Consider the following 10,000-nt stretch of genomic DNA (forward strand, 5'->3'; position numbering starts at 1 on the left):
CTCTCGGGCGGCCTTCCCAACTGCCGTCGACCGCCCGGAGGGGGAAACAGAAAATATTCGAAAGTGCGGAGCTCCGCCGTCAGAGGCCGGGTTTTCGCACGGGGTATCCGCCCCGGGCGCCTCTCGGGCGGCCTTCCCAACTGCCGTCGACCGCCTGGAGGGGGAAATAGAAAATATTCGATAGTGCGGAGCTCCGCCGTCAGAGGCCGTTCCAGTGCTTTTGGGTGGCTGGAAACACCCTCACGATGGTCTGATTATACTCTTAGGGGCCTCCCCTGTGTCGCCCTGGAGGTCACCCATTCAAAACATGCTCACCTATATACGTTTCGGAAAGTATTTTGGTGAACGCTCACTTTCTAAGCCTTTTAGCCTTCTTGACCCCCTAACTCCCCATATCTGGTTTACCTACTACAGCGCCCCTAACGACCAAAATCGGTACTGCATACCCCTGGTACCCCCGCCATTGAAAATGAATGGGGGAATTTTTTTAATTTCTCAATCCGGCCAGGAGGCCTCTTTTTCGGCCACGCTCGGCCGGCGAGCCGGTCCGCTCTTTACCCCTGGTACCCCCAGCCCTACCCCTGGTACCTCCCCCATTGAAAATGAATGGCGACCCCTGGTACCCCCAGCAACACCCCTGGTACCCTCAGCCTTACCCCTGGTACCCTCAGCTCAACCCCTGGTACCCCCAGCCTAACCCCTGGTACCCTCAGCGGCACCCCTGGTACCCTCAGCAACACCCCTGGTACCCCCAGCCAGCTTCGCCCCTGGTACCCTCAGCCTTACCCCTGGTACCCTCAGCCCAACCCCTGGTACCCTCAGCCCAACCCCTGGTACCCCCAGCCAGCTTCGCCCCTGGTACCCTCAGCCTTACCCCTGGTACCCCCAGCCTTACCCCTGGTACCTCCAGCCTAACCCCTGGTACCTCCAGCCTTACCCCTGGTACCTCCAGCCTTACCCCTGGTACCTCCAGCCTTACCCCTGGTACCTCCAGCCTTACCCCTGGTACCTCCAGCCGTACCCCTGGTACCCTCAGCCTTACCCCTGGTACCCTCAGCCTTACCCCTGGTACCCTCAGCCTTACCCCTGGTACCCTCAGCCGCACCCCTGGTACCCTCAGCGGCACCCCTGGTACCCTCAGCCTTACCCCTGGTACCCTCAGCCGCACCCCTGGTACCCTCAGCGGCACCCCTGGTACCCTCAGCGGCACCCCTGGTACCCTCAGCCGTACCCCTGGTACCCTCAGCCGAACCCCTGGTACCCTCAGCGGCACCCCTGGTACCCTCAGCGGCACCCCTGGTACCCTCAGCGGCACCCCTGGTACCCTCAGCGGCACCCCTGGTACCCTCAGCCGTACCCCTGGTACCCTCAGCGGCACCCCTGGTACCCTCAGCGGCACCCCTGGTACCCTCAGCTGCACCCCTGGTACCCTCAGCGGCACCCCTGGTACCCTCAGCGGCACCCCTGGTACCTCCGCCATTGAAAATGAATGGGCGGCCTTCCCACCTGCCGTCAGCCGCCCGGAGGGGGAAATAGAAAATATTCGAAAGTGCGGAGCTCCGCCGTCAGAGGCCGGCTTTTCGCCCGGGGTATCCGCCCCGGGGCGCCTCTCGGGCGACCTTCCCAACTGCCGTCGGCCGCCCGGAGGGGGAAATTGAAAATATTCGAAAGTGCGGAGCTCCGCCGTCAGAGGCCGGCTTTTCGCCCGAGGTATCCGCCCCGGGGCGCCTCTCGGGCGGCCTTCCCAACTGCCGTCGGCCGCCCGGAGGGGGAAATAGAAAATATTCGAAAGTGCGGAGCTCCGCCGTCAGAGGCCGGCTTTTCGCCCGAGGTATCCGCCCCGGGCGCCTCTCGGGCGGCCTTCCCAACTGCCGTCGGCCGCCCGGAGGGGGAAATAGAAAATATTCGAAAGTGCGGAGCTCCGCCGTCAGAGGCCGGCTTTTCGCCCGAGGTATCCGCCCCGGGCGCCTCTCGGGCGGCCTTCCCAACTGCCGTCGGCCGCCCGGAGGGGGAAATAGAAAATATTCGAAAGTGCGGAGCTCCGCCGTCAGAGGCCGGCTTTTCGCCCGAGGTATCCGCCCCGGGCGCCTCTCGGGCGGCCTTCCCAACTGCCGTCGGCCGCCCGGAGGGGGAAATAGAAAATATTCGAAAGTGCGGAGCTCCGCCGTCAGAGGCCGGCTTTTCGCCCGAGGTATCCGCCCCGGGCGCCTCTCGGGCGGCCTTCCCAACTGCCGTCGGCCGCCCGGAGGGGGAGATAGAAAATATTCGAAAGTGCGGAGCTCCGCCGTCAGAGGCCGGCTTTTCGCCCGAGGTATCCGCCCCGGGCGCCTCTCGGGCGGCCTTCCCAACTGCCGTCGACCGCCCGGAGGGGGAAATAGAAAATATTCGAAAGTGCGGAGCTCCGCCGTCAGAGGCCGGCTTTTCGCCCGAGGTATCCGCCCCGGGCGCCTCTCGGGCGGCCTTCCCAACTGCCGTCGACCGCCCGGAGGGGGAGATAGAAAATATTCGAAAGTGCGGAGCTCCGCCGTCAGAGGCCGGCTCCACGCTTCATTCATCCGACCGAGACGCCTCTCCGCCGGCCACACTCGGCTGCGGGGCCGGCCCGCTCTCCGCCATTGAAAATGAATGGGGGGCATTTTCTCATGCTTTCAATCCGCCTAAGAGGCATCTTTCCCGGCCAACTTTGTGCCCCTGGTACCTCCAGCATCGAGAAAGCATGGTGACTCGTCCGACACATGCCCCCCTATATACGTTTCGGAAAGTATTTTGGTGAACGGTCACTTTCTAAGCCTTTCGCCTTCTTGACCCCCTAACTCCGCATATCTGGTTTACCTACTACAGCGCCCCTAACGACCAAAATCGGTACTGCTACCCCTGGTACCCCCGCCATTGAAAATGAATGGGGGAATTTTTTTAATCCCCCAGGCCGGCCAGGAGGCCCCTTTCCCGGCCAAACTCGCACGCTGGGCCGGCCCGCTCTTTACCCCTGGTACCCCCGCCATTGAAAATGAATGGGGGAATTTTTTTCAATCTCCCAGGCCGGCCAGGAGGGCTCTTTCCCGGCCACACTCGCACGCCGGGCCGGCCCGCTCTTTACCCCTGGTACCCCCAGCTCTACCCCTGGTACCCCCGCCATTGAAAATGAATGGGGGAATTTTTTCAATCTCCCAATCCGACCAAGAGGCCTCTTTTCCGGCCAAACTCGCACGCCGGGCCGGCCCGCTCTTTACCCCTGGTACCCCCAGCTCTACCCCTGGTACCCCCGCCATTGAAAATGAATGGGGGAATTTTTTCAATCTCCCAATCCGACCAAGAGGCCTCTTTTCCGGCCAAACTCGCACGCCGGGCCGGCCCGCTCTTTACCCCTGGTACCCCCAGCTCTACCCCTGGTACCCCCGCCATTGAAAATGAATGGGGGAATTTTTTCAATCTCCCACGCCGGCCAAGAGGCCTTTTTCCCGGGCACGCACGCTCGCCGGGCCGGCCCGCTATTATTAAACTCTCACCCCTGCAAGGAGGCCTTTTTCCCGGGCACGCACGCTCGCGGGGCCGGCCCGCTATTATTAAACTCTCACGCCGGCCAAGAGGCCTTTTTCCCGGGCACGCACGCTCGCCGGGCCGGCCCGCTATTATTAAACTCTCACGCCTGCAAGGAGGCCTTTTTCCCGGGCACGCACGCTCGCCGGGCCGGCCCGCTATTATTGAACTCTCACGCCTGCAAGGAGGCCTTTTTCCCGGGCACGCACGCTCGCGGAGCCGGCCCGCTATTATTAAACTCTCACGCCTGCAAGGAGGCCTTTTTCCCGGGCACGCACGCTCGCGGAGCCGGCCCGCTATTATTAAACTCTCACGCCTGCAAGGAGGCCTTTTTCCCGGGCACGCACGCTCGCGGAGCCGGCCCGCTATTATTAAACTCTCACGCCTGCAAGGAGGCCTTTTTCCCGGGCACGCACGCTCGCGGAGCCGGCCCGCTATTATTAAACTCTCACGCCTGCAAGGAGGCCTTTTTCCCGGGCACGCACGCTCGCCGGGCCGGCCCGCTATTATTAAACTCTCACGCCTGCAAGGAGGCCTTTTTCCCGGGCACGCACGCTCGCCGGGCCGGCCCGCTATTATTAAACTCTCACGCCTGCAAGGAGGCCTTTTTCCCGGGCACGCACGCTCGCCGGGCCGGCCCGCTATTATTAAACTCTCACGCCTGCAAGGAGGCCTTTTTCCCGGGCACGCACGCTCGCCGGGCCGGCCCGCTATTATTAAACTCTCACGCCTGCAAGGAGGCCTTTTTCCCGGGCACGCACGCTCGCCGGGCCGGCCCGCTATTATTAAACTCTCACGCCGGCCAAGAGGCCCTTTTCCCGGGCACGCACGCTCGATGAGCCGGCCCGCTATTATTAAACTCTCACGCCGGCCAAGAGGCCCTTTTCCCGGGCACGCACGCTCGATGAGCCGGCCCGCTATTATTAAACTCTCACGCCGGCCAAGAGGCCTTTTTCCCGGCCACGCACGCTCGCGGAGCCGGCCCGCTATTATTAAACTCTCACGCCTGCAAGGAGGCCTTTTTCCCGGGCACGCACGCTCGCCGGGCCGGCCCGCTATTATTAAACTCTCACGCCGGCCAAGAGGCCCTTTTCCCGGGCACGCACGCTCGATGAGCCGGCCCGCTATTATTAAACTCTCACGCCGGCCAAGAGGCCCTTTTCCCGGGCACGCACGCTCGCCGAGCCGGCCCGCTATTATTAAACTCTCACGCCTGCAAGGAGGCCTTTTTCCCGGGCACGCACGCTCGCCGGGCCGGCCCGCTATTATTAAACTCTCACGCCTGCAAGGAGGCCTTTTTCCCGGGCACGCACGCTCGCCGGGCCGGCCCGCTATTATTAAACTCTCACGCCGGCCAAGAGGCCCTTTTCCCGGGCACGCACGCTCGATGAGCCGGCCCGCTATTATTAAACTCTCACGCCGGCCAAGAGGCCCTTTTCCCGGGCACGCACGCTCGATGAGCCGGCCCGCTATTATTAAACTCTCACGCCGGCCAAGAGGCCCTTTTCCCGGGCACGCACGCTCGATGAGCCGGCCCGCTATTATTAAACTCTCACGCCGGCCAAGAGGCCTTTTTCCCGGCCACGCACGCTCGCGGAGCCGGCCCGCTATTATTAAACTCTCACGCCTGCAAGGAGGCCTTTTTCCCGGGCACGCACGCTCGCCGGGCCGGCCCGCTATTATTAAACTCTCACGCCGGCCAAGAGGCCCTTTTCCCGGGCACGCACGCTCGATGAGCCGGCCCGCTATTATTAAACTCTCACGCCGGCCAAGAGGCCCTTTTCCCGGGCACGCACGCTCGCCGAGCCGGCCCGCTATTATTAAACTCTCACGCCGGCCAAGAGGCCTTTTTCCCGGGCACGCACGCTCGCCGAGCCGGCCCGCTATTATTAAACTCTCACGCCGGCCAGGAGGCATTTTTCCCGGGCACGCACGCTCGCCGTGCAGGCCCGCCATTTGCCTACCACACCGCCGTCTGGCGGACACCAAGCGGTACCGCCGACCCCTCCCGTTGAAAATGAATGGGGGATTTTTTTTCAATCCCCCAAGCCGGCCAAGAGGCCCTTTTCCCGGGCACGCACGCTCGATGAGCCGGCCCGCTATTATTAAACGCTCACGCCTGCAAGGAGGCCTTTTTCCCGGGCACGCACGCTCGCCGGGCCGGCCCGCTATTATTAAACTCTCACGCCGGCCAAGAGGCCTTTTTCCCGGGCACGCACGCTCGATGAGCCGGCCCGCTATTATTAAACTCTTACGCCTGCAAGGAGGCCTTTTTCCCGGGCACGCACGCTCGCCGAGCCGGCCCGCTATTATTAAACTCTCACGCCTGCAAGGAGGCCTTTTTCCCGGGCACGCACGCTCGCAGAGCCGGCCCGCTATTATTAAACTCTCACGCCGGCCAGGAGGCCTTTTTCCCGGGCACGCACGCTCGCCGTGCAGGCCCGCCATTTGCCTACCACACCGCCGTCTGGCGGACACCAAGCGGTACCGCCGACCCCTCCCGTTGAAAATGAATGGGGGATTTTTTTTTCAATCCCCCAAGCCGGCCAAGAGGCCTTTTTCCCGGGCACGCACGCTCGATGAGCCGGCCCGCTATTATTAAACTCTCACGCCGGCCAAGAGGCCCTTTTCCCGGGCACGCACGCTCGATGAGCCGGCCCGCTATTATTAAACGCTCACGCCTGCAAGGAGGCCTTTTTCCCGGGCACGCACGCTCGCCGGGCCGGCCCGCTATTATTAAACTCTCACGCCGGCCAAGAGGCCTTTTTCCCGGGCACGCACGCTCTCCGGGCCGGCCCGCTATTATTAAACTCTCACGCCTGCAAGGAGGCCTTTTTCCCGGGCACGCACGCTCGCCGTGCAGGCCCGCCATTTGCCTACCACACCGCCGTCTGGCGGACACCAAGCGGTACCGCCGACCCCTCCCGTTGAAAATGAATGGGGGATTTTTTTTCAATCCCCCAAGCCGGCCAAGAGGCCTTTTTCCCGGGCACGCACGCTCGCCGGGCCGGCCCGCTATTATTAAACGCTCAGGCCGGCCAAGAGGCCCTTTTCCCGGGCACGCACGCTCGCAGAGCCGGTCCGCTATTATTAAACGCTCACGCCTGCAAGGAGGCCTTTTTCCCGGGCACGCACGCTCGCCGGGCCGGCCCGCTATTATTAAACTCTCACCCCTGCAAGGAGGCCTTTTTCCCGGGCACGCACGCTCGCGGGGCCGGCCCGCTATTATTAAACTCTCACGCCGGCCAAGAGGCCCTTTTCCCGGGCACGCACGCTCGCCGAGCCGGCCCGCTATTATTAAACTCTCACGCCTGCAAGGAGGCCCTTTTCCCGGGCACGCACGCTCGATGAGCCGGCCCGCTATTATTAAACTCTCACGCCTGCAAGGAGGCCTTTTTCCCGGGCACGCACGCTCGCGGGGCCGGCCCGCTATTATTAAACGCTCAGGCCGGCCAAGAGGCCCTTTTCCCGGGCACGCACGCTCGATGAGCCGGCCCGCTATTATTAAACGCTCAGGCCGGCCAAGAGGCCCTTTTCCCGGGCACGCACGCTCGCAGAGCCGGCCCGCTATTATTAAACTCTCACGCCTGCAAGGAGGCCCTTTTCCCGGGCACGCACGCTCGATGAGCCGGCCCGCTATTATTAAACTCTTACGCCTGCAAGGAGGCCTTTTTCCCGGGCACGCACGCTCGATGAGCCGGCCCGCTATTATTAAACTCTCACGCCTGCAAGGAGGCCTTTTTCCCGGGCACGCACGCTCGCGGGGCCGGCCCGCTATTATTAAACGCTCAGGCCGGCCAAGAGGCCCTTTTCCCGGGCACGCACGCTCGATGAGCCGGCCCGCTATTATTAAACGCTCAGGCCGGCCAAGAGGCCCTTTTCCCGGGCACGCACGCTCGCAGAGCCGGCCCGCTATTATTAAACTCTCACGCCTGCAAGGAGGCCCTTTTCCCGGGCACGCACGCTCGATGAGCCGGCCCGCTATTATTAAACTCTCACGCCGGCCAAGAGGCCTTTTTCCCGGGCACGCACGCTCTCCGGGCCGGCCCGCTATTATTAAACTCTCACGCCTGCAAGGAGGCCTTTTTCCCGGGCACGCACGCTCGCCGTGCAGGCCCGCCATTTGCCTACCACACCGCCGTCTGGCGGACACCAAGCGGTACCGCCGACCCCTCCCGTTGAAAATGAATGGGGGATTTTTTTTCAATCCCCCAAGCCGGCCAAGAGGCCTTTTTCCCGGGCACGCACGCTCGCCGGGCCGGCCCGCTATTATTAAACGCTCAGGCCGGCCAAGAGGCCCTTTTCCCGGGCACGCACGCTCGCAGAGCCGGTCCGCTATTATTAAACGCTCACAGCCTGCAAGGAGGCCTTTTTCCCGGGCACGCACGCTCGCCGGGCCGGCCCGCTATTATTAAACTCTCACCCCTGCAAGGAGGCCTTTTTCCCGGGCACGCACGCTCGCGGGGCCGGCCCGCTATTATTAAACTCTCACGCCGGCCAAGAGGCCCTTTTCCCGGGCACGCACGCTCGCCGAGCCGGCCCGCTATTATTAAACTCTCACGCCTGCAAGGAGGCCCTTTTCCCGGGCACGCACGCTCGATGAGCCGGCCCGCTATTATTAAACTCTCACGCCTGCAAGGAGGCCTTTTTCCCGGGCACGCACGCTCGCGGGGCCGGCCCGCTATTATTAAACGCTCAGGCCGGCCAAGAGGCCCTTTTCCCGGGCACGCACGCTCGATGAGCCGGCCCGCTATTATTAAACGCTCAGGCCGGCCAAGAGGCCCTTTTCCCGGGCACGCACGCTCGCAGAGCCGGCCCGCTATTATTAAACTCTCACGCCTGCAAGGAGGCCCTTTTCCCGGGCACGCACGCTCGATGAGCCGGCCCGCTATTATTAAACTCTCACGCCTGCAAGGAGGCCTTTTTCCCGGGCACGCACGCTCGCCGGGCCGGCCCGCTATTATTAAACTCTCACGCCGGCCAAGAGGCCTTTTTCCCGTGCACGCACGCTCGCCGAGCCGGCCCGCTATTATTAAACTCTCACGCCTGCAAGGAGGCCTTTTTCCCGGGCACGCACGCTCGCCGGGCCGGCCCGCTATTATTAAACTCTCACGCCTGCAAGGAGGCCTTTTTCCCGGGCACGCACGCTCGCCGGGCCGGCCCGCTATTATTAAACGCTCACGCCTGCAAGGAGGCCTTTTTCCCGGGCACGCACGCTCGCCGGGCCGGCCCGCTATTATTAAACTCTCACGCCGGCCAAGAGGCCCTTTTCCCGGGCACGCACGCTCGATGAGCCGGCCCGCTATTATTAAACTCTCACGCCGGCCAAGAGGCCTTTTTCCCGGGCACGCACGCTCGCCGAGCCGGCCCGCCTTTTGCCTACCACACCGCCGTCTGGCGGACACCGACCCCTGGTACATCTGCCATTGAAAATGAATGGGGGAATTTTTTCAAACTCCCAATCCGAGCAAGAGGCCCCTTTTCCGGCCACACTCGCCCGCCGGGCCGGCCCGCTCTTTACCCCTGGTACCCCCAGCAACACCCCTGGTACCCCCAGCCTTGCCCCTGGTACCTCCCCCATTGAAAATGAATGGTGACCCCTGGTACCCCCAGCAACACCCCTGGTACCCTCAACCTTACCCCTGGTACCCTCAGCTGCACCCCTGGTACCCTCAGCCTTACCCCTGGTACCCCCAGCCAGCTTCGCCCCTGGTACCCCCAGCCTTGCCCCTGGTACCTCCGCCATTGAAAATGAATGGGGGAATTTTTTTCAAACTCCCAATACGACCAAGAGGCCCCTTTTCCGGCCAAACTCGCACGCCGGGCCGGCCCGCTCTTTACCCCTGGTACCCCCAGCTCTACCCCTGGTACCCCCGCCATTGAAAATGAATGGGGGAATTTTTTCAAACTCCCAATCCGACCAAGAGGCCCCTTTTCCGGCCACACTCGCCCGCCGGGCCGGCCCGCTCTTTACCCCTGGTACCCCCAGCCTTGCCCCTGGTACCTCCGCCATTGGAAATGAATGGGGGATTTTTTTCAAACTCCCAATCCGACCGAGAGGCCTCTTTCCCGGCCACACTCGCCCGCCGGGCCGGCCCGCTCTTTACCCCTGGTACCCTCAGCGGCACCCCTGGTACCTCCAGCCCTACCCCTGGTACCCTCAGCGGCACCCCTGGTACCCCCAGCGGCACCCCTGGTACCCTCAGCCTTACCCCTGGTACCCCCAGCGGCACCCCTGGTACCCTCAGCCTTACCCCTGGTACCCCCAGCGGCACCCCTGGTACCCTCAGCCTTACCCCTGGTACCCCCAGCGGCACCCCTGGTACCTCCAGCCCTACCCCTGGTACCCTCAGCGGCACCCCTGGTACCCTCAGCGGCACCCCTGGTACCCCCAGCGGCACCCCTGGTACCCTCAGCGGCACCCCTGGTACCCTCAGCCTTACCCCTGGTACCCCCAGCGGCA

The sequence above is a fragment of the Hippocampus guttulatus genome, unplaced genomic scaffold (genome assembly GCF_054856545.1).
Source record: "Hippocampus guttulatus isolate MCC_2025c unplaced genomic scaffold, RoL_Hgut_1.0 HiC_scaffold_55, whole genome shotgun sequence".
Classification (NCBI taxonomy): domain Eukaryota; kingdom Metazoa; phylum Chordata; class Actinopteri; order Syngnathiformes; family Syngnathidae; genus Hippocampus; species Hippocampus guttulatus.